This window comes from Nycticebus coucang, chromosome 9, assembly GCF_027406575.1.
Source record: "Nycticebus coucang isolate mNycCou1 chromosome 9, mNycCou1.pri, whole genome shotgun sequence".
Taxonomy (NCBI): Eukaryota; Metazoa; Chordata; class Mammalia; order Primates; family Lorisidae; genus Nycticebus; species Nycticebus coucang.
In genome coordinates, this window is record NC_069788.1 from 36,128,060 (window position 1) to 36,143,847 (window position 15,788).

The following is a 15,788-nucleotide window of genomic DNA, read 5'->3' on the forward strand; positions in this document are numbered from 1 at the left end:
TGGTTTCTTCCAATGCACAAAGCATATTTCTAGCTCAGGGTCTTTAAGTTTGCTGTTCCTTGTGCTTGGAATGTTCTTTCTCTAATATTCACTCCCAGTTGTGTCTTTACTTAAATGCCTTCACCTCGGAGAAGCATTCCTTGGCCACTCAGTCTAAACCAGCATCCACAGTCATTCTCCCTTTCATAGCATTTATCATTATCTGAAATTATATTAAATATTTCTTTGTTTATCAACTACCTGCTCACTACAATGCAGGCTCCAGAGGTCTGGGACTTCTTACTCATCACTGTATCCGCAGTATCTAAAATAACATCTGGCATAGTGAGTGGTTACTCAATAAATACTTACTAAATGAATAAATGGCATGGAGACGAGTGACTGACAGATTTTAGAATGTGCTATAAAATGAGGAAATGCATAGATGGAAGTTATAGGCCCCCAAGAGCCCACTTAGCTCTATAAAGAATATTAGCAAAACAAAAGAGAGAGAGAGACAGAGAGTATTTTTGAAAAGATAAATAGGGCCAAGTTCAACAAAGGAAAGATTAAGATCATAGCCAGGTGAAATTCTGGAGCTGGGTCCTTAGGGAACACAGCTGTCCTGGGTAAGTCCCAGGAGAGCAAGCAGGCAGGTAGAGGAAATTGGGCAGGCTGGAGGTGGAGGAGTTTACTCAGACCTAATGACAATATCCACCCCAAGCCCAGGCCTCTCTTGGCCAGATGGTTCCGGAGAAACCTTAGCATCTGTCCCTCCATAAATTATCCAGGACTCCATCCTGCCTGTCCTCTCTGGTGACAGCCGGAACAATTGTCCTGGAATTCCATCTGCTCCCCTGTCCCTCTCCCCTCCACAGCTCATCAACATTTCAGAGCACAGAGATATTCCATTTCCCTTGACTTAGGGATGAGAGCTGACTCTGTCCCTTGGTGACACTGGTCACAGGACCCACCCCCATCAACACACAAATAAAACCTAAGCAGAAGTTCCCAGATCCCCACAGGGAGGGGTCAGCCATCTTTATTCCACATCCCATCCCTGCTTTTCTATCCCATATGTCATTTTAAAAAATTAACTTAATAAAATTATGCTAAATAAGGCAATCATATAGGATTTGCAGAGCACATTAATTAATTAATTAATTTCCAATTAATTAAAATAAACAAAATGTAGGGTGGCACCTCTGGCTCAAGGAGTAGGGCGCCAGTCCCATAGGCCAGAGGTGGCGGGTTCAAACCCAGCCCTGGCCAAAAACCAAAAAAAAAAAGTAACATTTATTGTGATATAAGACTATATACTCAGATTTTTTGAAATACGACTTTTGCTCTTTACTGAAAGAAATTGCCCTGAAAGAAGAAATGTGGGAAACTGGGTTTTTTTTGCTGAATAGATATTAGCCCCAGATATCATCTCTACCTTTCCAGAAATTGTTTTGGGGTCCACAGGGGCAGGAAGGCCTTCATACTTCCAAGTAAGCGAACTTAGGGTATAAATTTGAAAAGTGATTCAAGATGACATTTTGAAAATATGGGATGTATTAGTAAACATAAACATATCTTTGAAAAGAAAGAAAGTCACAGGGCGGCGCCTGTGGCTCAGTGAGCAGGGCGCTGGCCCCATATGCCGAGGGTGGCAGGTTCAAACCCAGCCCCAGCCAAACTGCAACAACACCAACAAAAAAAAAAAATAGCCGGGCGTTGTGGCGGGCGCCTGTAGTCCCAGCTACTCGGGAGGCTGAGGCAGGAGAATCGCCTAAGCCCAGGAGTTGGAGGTTGCTGTGAGCTGTGTGACGCCATGGCACTCTACCGAGGGCAGTAAAGTGAAACTCTGTCTCTACAGAAAAAAAAAAAAAAAGAAAGTAAGTCACAGTCCTCTAGAGTTTTTAACTTTTCAGATGTGAGAGAAACTTCTTTTTACTATGAGGAGATTGGTTTACCTCATCATACCCTCCTATGTGTATATACAAATGCACTTTTATACTTAAATATTCATTAGGCCACAGTTAAATATTGCTCATTATCACTGTGAAAGAACGATGAGGAAGGTGGTGAAAATTAGGGATCCTTTCCAAGGTCTTAAGAAGTAGCTGCAATTTGTGGAATTTGTCAGATTCACTTTGCTTTTTGATGGCAGTTTTCATGTCATTGTGCTTTGTAGTCCAAAGGCCTGCAGGTGAATCTGGGCCCACCTGCACAAGTGTGGTCCAGCATGTCCCATAGCATGTGATTTACCTAGGTCCAAGACAGTTCTTTCTGATGATTTCATTTATGTAGACAAGTCTTCCTACTAGAATGGATGTGTTTGTTGTGGAGTCCAGGTTTGGCTTGACAGACTCTACATAGGCAGAAAGTGGACTTGGAATAGAAGTAAATCTTGGATAAAGATAGTCATTTCAGGGCTGGGCATGGTGGCTCACACCTGTAATCCTAGCACTCTGGGAGGCCGAGGTGGGTGGACTGCCTGAGCTCAGGAGTTCGAGACCAGCCTGAGCAAGAGAGAGAACCTGTCTCTAAAAAAATAGCCGGGCATTGTGGCTGGCACCTATGGTCCCAGCTACTTGGGAGACTGAGGCAAGAGGATCTCTTGAGCCCATCAATTTGAGGTTGCTGTGAGTTATGACATGGCACTCTACCAAGGGTGACAAAGTAATACTCTGACTCAAAAAAGGTAGCAATTTCAGCTCCAGGTATTCGAGGAAACTGCTTGGAAAAGGGAATTGAAATTGAAACCACAGGGGGCTTATTTTTACGTATTCATTGTGACAGACAGAAAGGCCTTGGACTACATGCACTCTTTTGGTTGCAAATGGCATTTTCTACTAATAGTTTGAAGTCAAAAGGCTGCCTATATTCTTATTTGTGACACTGATTGGACATGTTGAACCCTGTTTCCATGGTTGTTATAATAATTATTTCAGGGCGACGCCTGTGGCTCAAGGAGTGGGGCGCCGGTCCCATATGCCAGAGGTGGCGGGTTCAAACCCAGCCCCGGCCAAAATAAATAAATAAGTAAATAAATAATAATAATTATTATTATTATTATTTCAAATTTTCAAGAGGTGATAACTTAGTCTACTTCCCTAGATTTGAATTCCACTCATTTCCTAATTCTATTAATAGAAGTCCACTGCTGCCTTCCTGATGGATAAATTTTTATTATAGGTAATGTCTTTTTCCTAACTTTGGATGTTGAATTCGATGGAAGCCTAAGAAATGCAATTTTTTTTTTTTTTTTTTGTGGTATTTTTTGGCCAGGGCTGGGTTTGAACCCGCCACCTCCGGCATATGGGACCGGCGTAGTACTCCTTGAGCCACAGGCGCCGCCCAAGAAATGCAATTTTAAAGACCTTGAAACTTAAGTGAGATCTTTACATTCTTTCATAGTCTTAAAATCATTTATCTTCTTTTTAAAAAGTTTTTTATTTGTATGTATTTCTGGGTCATGATTGCTATGTTACTACATTGATATATTGTATTATGGTGAAGTCAGGACCTTCAGTGCATCCATCACTGAAGCAACACACATTTTTCCCCACCAAGCAACCTCCCACCCCCACACCCCTTAGAGTGTCCATTGTCCATCATTCCAGCCTCTGCTTCCATGTGTACACATTATTTAACTCCCACTTATAAGTGGGAACATGAACCATTCTAAAAGGATACTTAATGGAAGCAGGAACCCAAATAAATATTAGTACACTTGTATTCATACAATAGCCAAAAGGTGGAAGCAACTCAAATGTCCATCAGTGGAGGAATGGATAAGCAAAATGTAGTGTGTACATAGGATGGTACATTATTCAGGCTTAAAAAGAATTCTGGTTATGCCACAGAATGGATGAACCTCGTGGTTCATCATAAAAGAAATCATGCAAAATGAAATAAGCCAGTCACAAAAAGACAAATACTACATGCATCCACTTATTTTAGGAACTAAGAGTAATCAAATTTATAGAGAGAGAAAACAGAAGGGTGGTTGCCAGGGCCTGGGAGGAAGGAAATGAAGAGTTACTGTTTAATGGGAATAGAATTTCAGTTTGGAAAGATGAAAAAGTTCTGGAGCTAGATAGCGGCGATGGTAGATGTACTTAATGCCACTGAACAATACACTTAAAAATGGTTAAAATGGGGGCAGTGCCTGTGGCCCACATGCCGGAGGTGGTGGGTTCAAACCCAGCCCCGGCCAAAAACTGCAAAAAAAGGTTAAAATGGTAAATGGTATGTTATATATATTTTACTGCAATAAAAAATATTGCCAGTTTAAAAAATCCTTAAAATATATATTCCATACATCTTTGTATAATACTAAGTCTTGTTTTCTGGCTTCTGGTGAAGTCGCACCTCTCCCAACTCTAAGGAAGGGACTTTCTGAGATCAGGAAAGTTGATGATTTGTGGGGCAGTGCGGTTGGGGGGGGGGGGGAGTCAAACCCAATGCCACTTACTAAGCATTGAAAAAAGCTTATAGAAAACTGGCCTTGAAGTACCACCCTGATAAGAATCCAAATGAAGGAGAGAAATTTAAACAGATTTCTCAAGCTTCTAAAGTTCTTCCTGATGCAAAGAAAAGGGAATTTTATGACAAAAGAGGATAATTAAAGAGGCAATTAAAGAGGGTGGAGCAGGTGGTGGTTTTGGCTCTACCATGGATATCTTTGATATGTTTTTTGGAGGAGGAAGAAGGATGCAGAGAGAAAGGAGAGGTTAAAATGTTGTACATCCGCTCTCATTAACCTTAGAAGACTTACATAATGGCGCAATAAGCAAACTGGCTCTGCGAACAAATGTGATTTGCAACAAATGTGGAGGCCAAGGTAATAAGAAAGGAGCAGCAGAGTGCTGTCCCAATTGCTGAAGCACTGGGATGCAAATAAGAATTCATCAGACAGGACCTGGAATGGTTCAGCAAATTCAGTCTGTGCGTATGGAGTGCCAGGACCATAGAAAACAGATCAGTCCTAAAGATAGAGTTAAAAGCTGCAATGGAAGGAAGATAGTTAGAATGAAGAAGATTCTAGAAACTCATATTGACAAAGGCATGAAAGATGGCCAGAAGATAACATTCCATGGTGAAGGAGACCAAGAACCAGGACTGGAGCCAGGAGATTTTATCATTGTGTTAGATCAGAAGGTCAAAGCTGTTCTTACTCAATGAGGAGAAGACTTTTTCCGTGTGTATGGATGTGTAGCTGGTCGAAACACTGTGTAGCTTCCAGAAGCCAACATGTACTCCTGACAACTGAACCGTAGTCATCACCTCTCACCCAGGTCAGAGTGTCAAGCATGGAGATAGCAAATGTGTGCTAAATGAAGGCATGCCAACTTATTATAGACCATATGAAAAGGATCACCTAATCGTTGAATTTAAGGTAAACTTTCCTGAGAATAGCTTTCTTTCTCCTGATAAACTCCTTTGCTGGAAAAACTCCTACCAGAGAGGAAGGAAGTAGAAGAGACTGATGAAATGAATCAAGTAAAGCTGGTGGACTTTGATCCAAATGAGAAAACACAGCGCCATTACAATGGAGAAGCATATGAGGATGATGAACATCAGCCCAGAGGTAGTGTTCAGCATCAGACCTCTTAGAGGGGCCAGTGAATGACATTTACAGCTGGCATTTTATGTGCAATAATTAATGAGTAAGGGACTATTATCATAATACATTCACTATTTGCTATTGTTTTTGTCTTAATATTCAACTATAGTAGTGTTTCAAAAGTTAAATGAAGAATAAATGCAAATACAAAAGCTCAAAAAAAAAAATAGAGTAGGTGTTGTCCCATAGATTAAGCAACTGTTCATACATGAAAGGTCAAAAGAGGCTCGGCGCCCATAGGACAGGGGTTACGGCACCAGCCAAATGCACCAAGGGTGGCAGGTTCGAACCCAGCCCGGGCCAGCCAAGTAACAATGACAACGGCCACAAAAAATAGCCGGGTGTTGTGGCAGGTGCCTGTAGTCCCAGCTACTTGGGAGGCTGAGGCAAGAGAATCACTTAAGCTCAAGAGTTTGAGGTTGCTGTGAGCTATGATGCCACAGCACCCTGCCGAGGGTGGCATAGTGAGACTGTCTCAAAAAAAAGAGGGAAAACAAAGGTCAAAAGAAGAGGCCCAGATTCCAGAAACTTCAAGTAAACCTCCAGAGATGACTCTTCAGCAGCTGGAGGGGCTGGAGCATGGCCCATCTGTGATTTTGATGCCTTATCCACCACCTCATCAGCCCTGGATAGTTTGGAGTGAGCAGGGCTTCACAATTGTGTAAAGATGTGGTACTACTGTGCTTTGCACTCGTGGTTCTGGGTAAGAGTGAACCTCTTGTCTTTCCAGGCCTGTGTATGTGTGTCTGCATACTCTCATGGTGGACATGTTCATTCTCTTAACATTTTGGACAGGAGCTGCGTGACTGCACACTTGGCCCCTCATCAGGCAAAGCTTCCTCCTCTATCAATTCACCTCAAGGCCCACAGTGAGTATCTGCCCTGGTCCAACTTCCTCCCTTTCCCTGAGCAGGTATTTCTAGCTACCCCAAGCATGGTATCTGGGGCCCAGGACTTGGCACAACTGCCTCTAAGGTACACAATAGGTCCTCCCAGTACACAGAGATGCACAGAGTCAAAAGCCAAGAGGTGGGAACAATGGCAAGGATTTGGATTTCAGCCCTTGAGCAGCTGGCTCCAACTCCTGCTGTAATGTAGGGATGGGGGTGGAGGATGGAAGCAGTCCGAGAGAGAGACAACATTTGTTTCAGGACCCCACTCTGGCAGAAAGCCCCACAAAGGGTAGACTCTTTAGATATGTCTGACTCAGCTCCCACCCTGGGCCCTAATTGTTGGAGTGGCCAGAACCAGCGTGGAGAGGCAGTGACAGACCAAAACAAGCAGGTAGATGATTGTCCCTTACTTGGTGAGGACAAGGGCCAAGTGTGCACGTCCATAGGTCTCCATCAGAAGCTGATGGTCCAAGGCCTACAGATGCATCTGGCCACCTGTCTATTGGGGTGGGGGTGGGGTGAGTGGGTATGTCTGCCTCCCTAGACTGTAAGTTGGTTGAGATCAGGGCCCAGCACTTTTTTCATTCATATTAAATCAGTCACTCATTCAGCTAATACTTATTGAGTAGCACTGAGCTGGGGTTCCCTCTCTGCTCCTGCTAGGTTCTGACAATGAGGAGAAATATATGTGGGTGGGTCAATAAACATGTGGATGAGTGAATGACTCCTCTCACTCCCTGTTCTCTTATCTCTGCACCCTCATTAGGTAATACCCAAAGCTTTTTGTGTGAAAAACAGTCTAAGGAGTAAAGAGAGGGAACTTAAGAATCCACTCCTAGGTGAGGAGTGGGGAGGGCAAGAGAGAGAAATCCGTATAGCCAGGGCCCCTGGAGGAGGGATTTATTGGCAAGTACTCAGAAAGGAAATGCTCAGGAAAGTGGGGAATCCTGAGGAGTTAGGGTATTGGGGTATCCTAGAGCAGTACAGTTAATGTTCGGTTCCACGTCAAAGCCAGAAATGAGCCTCATGTATCTAGTGACCATCCCCCATATGAGGCCACTATTAAGGCAGGCTTATGAGGGTTCTAAAGTCATCAGGCTGCCAACTTAATCTGTTCTCTAAAATCCTCCAAAGAACAGCCACTCCGTTGCATGCTCTGAAGCAGAAAATGAAGCCAAGAATTGATAAGCTTCATGTCATCAATGAAGGGGCTGTGCTAGTCACTTTCCCAAGGATAGGACCAAGGGTAAGGGTGAGGTCTCTGAGGTAGATGGCCTGGATATTTATCCCAGCTCTGTCACTTCACTAACTACATGAAAATCGGCAAATGACTGAAGTTATCTGTGGCTCGGTTTTCATACCTGCAAATGGGGGGCTAAGCACAGCACCTCCCTCACAGAGTCGTTGTGAGGGTCAGATGAGTTCATGCACATAAGTGGTTAGACCAGAGCCCAGTACACAGGATGTACATCTATTTTGCCAGCAAGGACTGTGAGGCTCAGAGAAGTGAGCTCTCTCTTGACACATGATAGGATAGCTGCAGATGATAAGTAGGATTTGAAGCAGTTTCTATTATTCTTGCCTTAATATTACACAGCCTGCAGAGTAATAGCAGTGATCCCAGGCTGCTGAGCTGGGGAGTGAGATGGTAACAGTGGTGTGGCAGAATGTTCACTCTCAAGGCATACTGCAGAATGGATGCGTGAGGGGAAGGAGTGGGCCTGGAGGAGGGAGACTAGGTAAGAAATGTTTGTCATGAGTCTGGGGTGCTGAGGAAAATGCTGGCAAGGGCTGAGGCAGTGGCATAGAATGGACCCAGGGTCATGGGAGGAGGTAGACCAAACAAAATTCCAGGTGGCCAACTGGGATAAGGGTATAGGGGAGATAGAGGAGTCACGGATGGTCTTAAGGTTTTAAGCCTTAGCTACCCAGAGACTAGTGGGGCTTCTGCCAAAGACAGGCAATTGGGAGGGGAGATTTTTTGGAAACCCAAGCAGCAAGACTAGCCCTTTTTCCTTGGTGAAATTTAAATGGGGGAGGGTATGTATGTTAGAAAAAGTTTCATAGAGACAAAAGCCTGGACTAAATGATCACTTTTATGTAAGGGGGCTAGCTGTGGATGGATTTCCAAAGACACTGGAACAGAAACAGTTGCTAAGAGGCAAGCCCCAGCACAACCCAGAGCAGCTCAGCACAACTTTCCATCATTGTTCCTGTTGCCAACCCCCTCTCCTACTGCAGGGAAGGAAACTGACTTTACCAGGGATCCCCTAATGCCACAGCAACCACCCACGTCAGCCCCACCCTCCTACCGCCTATGCACATACCTTACTTTTACACACACTATCTCATTCTATCTTCACAGCAACCCTTTTGGGGCATAGGACAGGTGCTATTCTCCCCATTTTACAAATTGGGAAACTGAGGCCTGAGACGGTTATAAGACTTTCTCAGAGTCATACAACCGATGCCAATCAGTGATCAGATTCCAAACCCTATTTGTTTTACTTCATTATGCCGCATTTTCACTTCAAGAGTGCTCAAGCAGATTGGAGCCAGAAGTGCCCACTTCCTTTTCCTTAGCAGATCCGCAGACATCCCTTGGTGTCTGAGAACATTAGTTTTCTCTCTGGGAGTAATGGAATGGTAGGACAATGATGAGGTACTAAGGAGGCAGTGACAATGGACAGTGAAGGACATAGCAGCATCGTGGATAAACACCAAACATCAGGGCTGGAAATATCTTTAGAGACCATTCAGTTAACTCCCCCTGTTTACAAGGGAAACTTTAGGCCCAGAAAAAAAGGACTTGCCCCACAGAATGCCACTGACATCATGTAACTCCCTTTGTTCCAGTTACCTGTTGCTACATATAGCAAATCACTTCACAACTTAGTGGCTTATGACAGCAATCATTTTATTATCCATGGGTCAGGATTCTTACTTAATCTCTCATGCAGCTATAGTCAATGGCTAGAGCTGAAACAGCAGGGGCTGGAGAGCTGGGGTTGTCTGGGCATCTCTCTTTATTCATGTAGTGTCAGGTTCTCTCCATGATGCCTCTCCACTAGTGGGTATCCACTAGTTTGGGTTTCCCCATAGCCCGATGACCTCAAGGCAATCAGACTGATTACATGGCAACTCAGATCTCCATAAGAAAGTATCCCAAGAGAATAAGATGAAACCTGTATCATCTTTTTTCATATAACCTTAGAAGTCTTATAGCATCACTTCCAAGATAGCCACAAAGCTGCCCTAAGTCAAAGAAAAGGAATGTAGACCCCACTTCCCAATGGGAAGAGTTTCAAAGTCACCTTATAAGGGAATATGGAGAATGGGAGATTTTGTGGCAGCCTTTTTTGGAAAATACAATCTGTTACCCCCTTGCAAATTACCTGGATGAATTGTACAGCCCAGGGGAAAGACAAGTCTCCATCTGAACCCCAGCTTTGTCATTCATGAGCTCCATGACCTTGGGAAAGTCACCTAATCCCATTTGTCCTCTCCTTACTCATCTATACAACTGTAATAATAATAATATTTGTCTCGCATGGATGTGGTAAGGATTAAATGGAAGAACCTGGTCCACAGTGAATTAGTTTTTTCTCTCTTCCTGTTTATAAAAAAGCAGTGAATACATCATCCTAAATCACTCACCCAGGGCGGCGTCTGTGGCTCAGTGGGTAGGGTGCTGGCCCCATATATGAGGGTGGCGGGTTCAAACCCGGCCCTGGCCAGCTAAAACAGCAGTGGCAACAACAAGAACAACGACGACAACAACAACAACAACAACAAAATAGCCGGGCATTGTGGTGGGCGCCTGTATTCCCAGCTACTTGGGAGGCTGAGACAAGAGAATTGCTTAAGCTCAGGAGTTGAAGGTTGCTGTGAGCTGTGACACCATGGCACTCTTCCAAGGGCAACAGAGTGAGACTCTGTCTCATAAAAATAAAATAAAAATCCCTCCCCCTGCTTATAAAACAGGCACAAGTCTCAATAAAGACAGAGAAACTAGACAAATAAGAGTGAAAATTGGGTGGCCCCTGTGGCTCAGTAGGTAGGGCACCAGCCCCATATACCGAGGGTGGTGAGTTCAAACCTGGCCTCAGCCAAACTGCAACAAAAAATAGCCGGGTGTTGTGGCGGGCACTTGTCCTAGCTACTTGGGAGACTGAGGCAAGAGAATCGCTTAAGCCCAAGAGTTTGAGGTTGTTGTGAGCTGTGTGATGCCACAGCACTCTATCAAGGGTGATAAAGTGAGACTCTGTCTCTACCAAAAAAAAAAAAAAGAGTGAAAATTAAGTGTTAACCAGCACAAAGATGTGATGTGATAAAAAGAACTGGGTTACAGAAGGAAACAAAAATGAAGTCCTCCCCATGGAGTTTATAATCTAGTAAGAGAAGTTTATAATATAGTAGTAGCCAGTCAATACATAAATATGCTAAATTATTTGTATGTGTGTGTGTGCGTAGGTGTATACATATGTATATACACACACACATCAGTACTATTCTCTCTAGCTGTTCAAAGGTAGGGAATATGTATATATATGCATATATATACATATGTATATACACACACATACATCAGTATTGATGGAAAGTGCTGTGGAGAAAATTAAAGGTAGGGAATATGCCAGGGTTGAATATGGGGTTATTACATAGAGTGATCAGTGAGGTCCTCTTTACTAACATAATGAAATTTGAGCAGAGAGGTTAATGAAATGAGGGAGTAAGATATGAACATATGTGGGTCAGAACATTCCAGGCAGAGAGAACAACTAGTGCAAAGGTCCTGAGGCAGGGAACATACTCATGTGTTCAAGTATCAGCACTGGGGCCCAAGTGTGGTGGCTCACAGCAGTAATCCTAGCATTGAGGAGGCCAAGGCAGGAGTTCAAAACCAGCCTGAGCAAGAGTGAGACCCCATCTCAACAAAAAATAAAAAAACTAGCCAGGTGAAGTTGTGGGAGCCTGTCATTCAGCTACTGGGGAGGCTGAGGCAAGAGGATTGCTTGAGCCCAAGAGTTTGAGGTTGCTGTGAGCTATGATGGCATAGCACTCTACCAAGAGTGACAGAGTGAGACTCTGTCTGCGGCGCCTGTGGCTCAGTCAGTAAGGCACCGGCCCCATATACCGAGGGTGGCGGGTTCAAACTCAGCCCCGGCCAAACTGCAACCAAAAAATAGCCGGGCGTTGTGGCAGGCGCCTGTAGTCCCAGCTGCTTGGGAGGCTGAGGCAAGAGAATCGCTTAAGCCCAGGAGTTGGAGGTTGCTGTGAGCCGTGTGAGGCCACGGCACTCTACAGAGGGCCATAAAGTGAGACTCTGTCTCTACAAAAAAAAAGAAAAGAAAAAAGAGGATCAGCACTGAGGGCAGAGTAAGGTGGGAGAGTGCAGGAGATAAGATCAAATAGGAGTCAATGGAAGGTTTGGAGCAGAGGTATGACAGTTTGACTTCAATTGTTTAAATAAAGGTTTTTTTAATTTTTTATAATTTTGGATTTATAGAAAAGTTGCAAAGATAGTAAAGAGAGTTCCCGTATAAATTTGCCCAATTTCCCTCAGTGTTAATATTACACATTACCATGGTATCTTTGTCAAAACTAAAAAGCCAACACTGATATAATTTGTACCTTAGTATCAACTAAAGATTTTAGTCAGACTTTGCCAGTTTTTCCACTAATGGTCTTTTGATGTTTCAGGATTTAATTCAAGATACCACATCATGTTTGGCTGGCTTCGATTTTAGCAGGATCATCTTGGCTGCTACATAATGATAGAAGACTGATTAGGAAGCTGTTACAGTAGTGCAGGCAAAGGATAATGGTAGCTTGGCCTAAGAAGATAGGCCAAGAAGCACTTTTTGTGAAAAGTGGTTGAATTCTGGAAGAATTTGAAGGCAGAGGTAACAAGATTTGCAGGATTGAATTGTAAGAGAAAGAGAGCAGTCAAGCATGACTCCAAGGATTTTGGCTTAAACAACTAGATAGATGGAATAACTATTGACTGAGATGGGTGAGGCTGACAAAGGAGGACTGTTATGGGTCTGGAAATCAGGAGTTTGCATGTGGACACACTAAGCTGGAGTTGCCTATTGAACATCCAGATGGAAAGGCCAAGTAGGTTGTCAGACACATGAGTCTGGATTTCAGGGGGGAAGGCTAGCTGGAAACATAGACTTGGGGGTCATAAGCTTATAACTAGTGTTAAAAATTATTAGGCCGGATGAGATCATGAAGAAAGTGAGTGAAGGTAGAAAAGATAAAAGGTCTGAGGATTCAGCCTTGGACTGCAAAAGAAGCTGAGAAGATAAGGAGAAAGGAAAGAAGACTAAGGAGGGATGGCCACTGTAGCAGGTAGAGAAGCTAATGAGAGTGATCCCATATGTCCAGAAAGCAACTGTGGAAAGTGCAGTTAACAGAGTCAGTGGATGAGGACTGAGAATTAATTGTTGGATTTGGCAATGATGAGGGCCTTCGTGATGTTCACAAGAATAATGCTGGAGTGGTAGGGTGAGAGTGGGTTTAAGAGAAAATGGGAATCCTGCCTTCTGGGAGGCTGAGGCAAGCTGATTGCTTAAGCTCATGAGTTGAACAGCAGCCTGAGCAAGAGTGAGACCCTGTCTCTACTAAAAATGAAAAACTGAGGCAGACCATCACTTGGGCCCAAGATGACAGAGTGAGATTCCACCTCAAAAAAAAAAAGAGAGAGAGAGAAAATGAGACGAGGTGATGACATCAAAGATAGACTAATATTTTTGAAGTTTTCAGTAAAGAAGAGCAGAAACATGTAGCTAGAAGAGAATATAGGATTGGTGGAGGTTATTTCTTTAAGATGGGAGACAAGTTGATGACAATGATCCCACAGGCAAAAGCAAAATGATGTGAATCAGAAGAAATAGAAAGCCCTATAGTTACACAGGTGAGAAGGGATGGGAACTAGTGCCCAGGCGGAGGAGTTCACCTAGGTAAAAACATAGGTAGTTCAGCTATAGTAACAGTGGGCATGAAAAAATATAGAGAGACAGATGCGTGTAGGCAGTGGAGGCATGTGGGAATTCTCTCCAATTGCTTCTATTTTCTCCATGAAGTTGAAAGCAAGTCTATCAGCAGAATGAGCAGAAAGGAGGAGGGGGTGGAGTTTGGAGGAGAGAAAAGAATAAAATAGTTGTCAGGGTGGGTGGGAGAGTGTACAGAGCCAAGGAAATGCAACAGCATTGGTGGTTAACACAAATAGCATTCGAGGGTCATGAATTTAAGTAAGATTAGTCAACCTGGAGGTGTGTTTTTTCCAGCCATGCTCAGTTGCTTGGTTGAAGGCTGGAGAAGTGGGGGGTTGCCAGATGAATATGATAGAATGAAAGAGGGGCTGGGGAGTTAAAAGTATATGCAAAGGACTGATTATAATGATGGATCATGGAATCAAGGCTGGATAATGAGAAAGGGTGGGTGTGATGGGGATAGTCCAGTGGAAAGGAGGTAGGATCAATGGAAGAGAGACAGAGGCTGACTAGTTCACAGTAGGTACAGTGCCTAGGGCTCACAGTACTTATAGGGGCCCACGAAGTGTTTTTATTTTAACTTATTTTAAAATCAGAAGAAAAAATGAGTACAATAAAAATGACTATATATTAACGAGTCCAGCCTGGATTATATTCGTCTTTATGCCAATGCAATAAAATTTTTTGTCATACAATATAATTTTTAATATTCTCTTATAAAGGAAGGGGCCCATGAAGGTGAAATGCTTAGGGTCCATGAAAGTTGTAATATGGCCCTTATGAGGGATTCCAACTTGTTTGAGCCGAGTTACTAGAACGAAAGATAGGAGTTGGTAATAGAAAAGTACAATACTGGCTCTGCGCCTGTGACTCAGCAGCTGGAGTGCCAGCACATACACCACGAACCCAGCCCAGGACTGCCAAACAACAATGACAACTGCAACAAGCGGGTGGCCTGGCTTTGTGGTGGGCACCTGTGGTCCCAGCTGCTTGGGAGGCTGAGGCAAGAGACTCACTTAAACCCCAGAGTTTGAGGTTGCTGTGAGCTGTGACGCTCAGGCACTCTACCGAGGGCAACAAAATGGGACTCTGTCTCAAAAAAAAAAAAAGAAAAGTATAATACTTCAAATTGAGATATGGGGTATGTGAAACTATTGGTAGCAACAAGGTCTAGGGTGGGACTGTCCTCACTAGAGAAGAAGAAATCAAGGAAATGGGAAGCTGATTTTATCAGGTATCTACCCTGTTTCCCCGAAAATAAGACAGAGTCTTATTTTAAGGTGTGCTCCCAAAGATGTGCTAGGTCTTATTTTCAGGGGACGTCTTATCTTTCCTGTAAGTAGGTCTTATTTTCGGAGGATGTCTTATTTTCGGGAAAACAGGGTTATTACCATATTAACAAACTATCTGTAGCTTAGAACCACCACCATTTATCTCCTTACAGTTTGGTGATATGGGCTGGGCTCTGCTGAGCAGTTCTTCTGTTAGTCTTGCCTAGGTTCATTCATGTGGCTGCAGTCCTCAGGAAGTCTGATATGTCTGGTCGTTGTTAGCCAGATGCCCTAGTTCTCCTCCATAGGATTTTTCATCTTTGAACAGGCTAGACTGGACTTCTTTACATAATGTTGGAAGTGTTCTTAGCGGGCAAAAGAGCAAGCTGCAAGTGTCTTGAGACCTAAACTCTAGGAATTCACACAATGTCATTTCCACTATATCTATTAGTCAAAGCAAGTTATAAGGCAAGTCCAGTTACAAGGGATTGAGAAATAGACTCTACCTTTTGTTGAGAGGAGTAGCAAAATCATTGCCAAGGGTCATGTGGGACAGGAAGAAGTGTAGTGGCCATCTTTGCAAGAATCTATCACACTTGTTGGAAGAATTATCTATGTCATACTGAATCATCAAGAATCACCAAGAATTTGAGAGAAGAAGGAGTGAAGAGATTGACAAGCCAGGTGCTAAAATCTTCAAAGCGTGAGGGGGTCATAAGTGATGTCATCAAATTCAAAAGCTTCAAATATCTTTATTATTTCCTTAGTGAATTTTATTTTCTTTTATTATTTTATTTTATTGTAGAGACAGAGTTTCACTCTGTTGCCCTGGATAGCATGTCATGGCATCATTATACCACACAGCAACCTCAAATTCTTGGGCTCAATCCTCTTGCTCCAGCCTCCCAGTAGCTGAGGCTACAGCACCATATGCCCAGATAGTTTTTCTATTTTTAGTAGAGACAGGGCCTCACTCTTGCTCGGGCTGGTCTCAAACTTCTGAGCTCAGGTGATCCACCTACCTCAG

The 15,788-nt window shown here is 43.5% G+C and overlaps 1 pseudogene; it reads left to right on the top strand.

Moving 5' to 3' along the window:
- Positions 1 to 4,505: 4,505 nt before the first annotated feature.
- LOC128594055 (dnaJ homolog subfamily A member 1-like) lies at positions 4,506 to 5,586 on the top strand (annotated as a pseudogene).
- Positions 5,587 to 15,788: the final 10,202 nt, after the last annotated feature.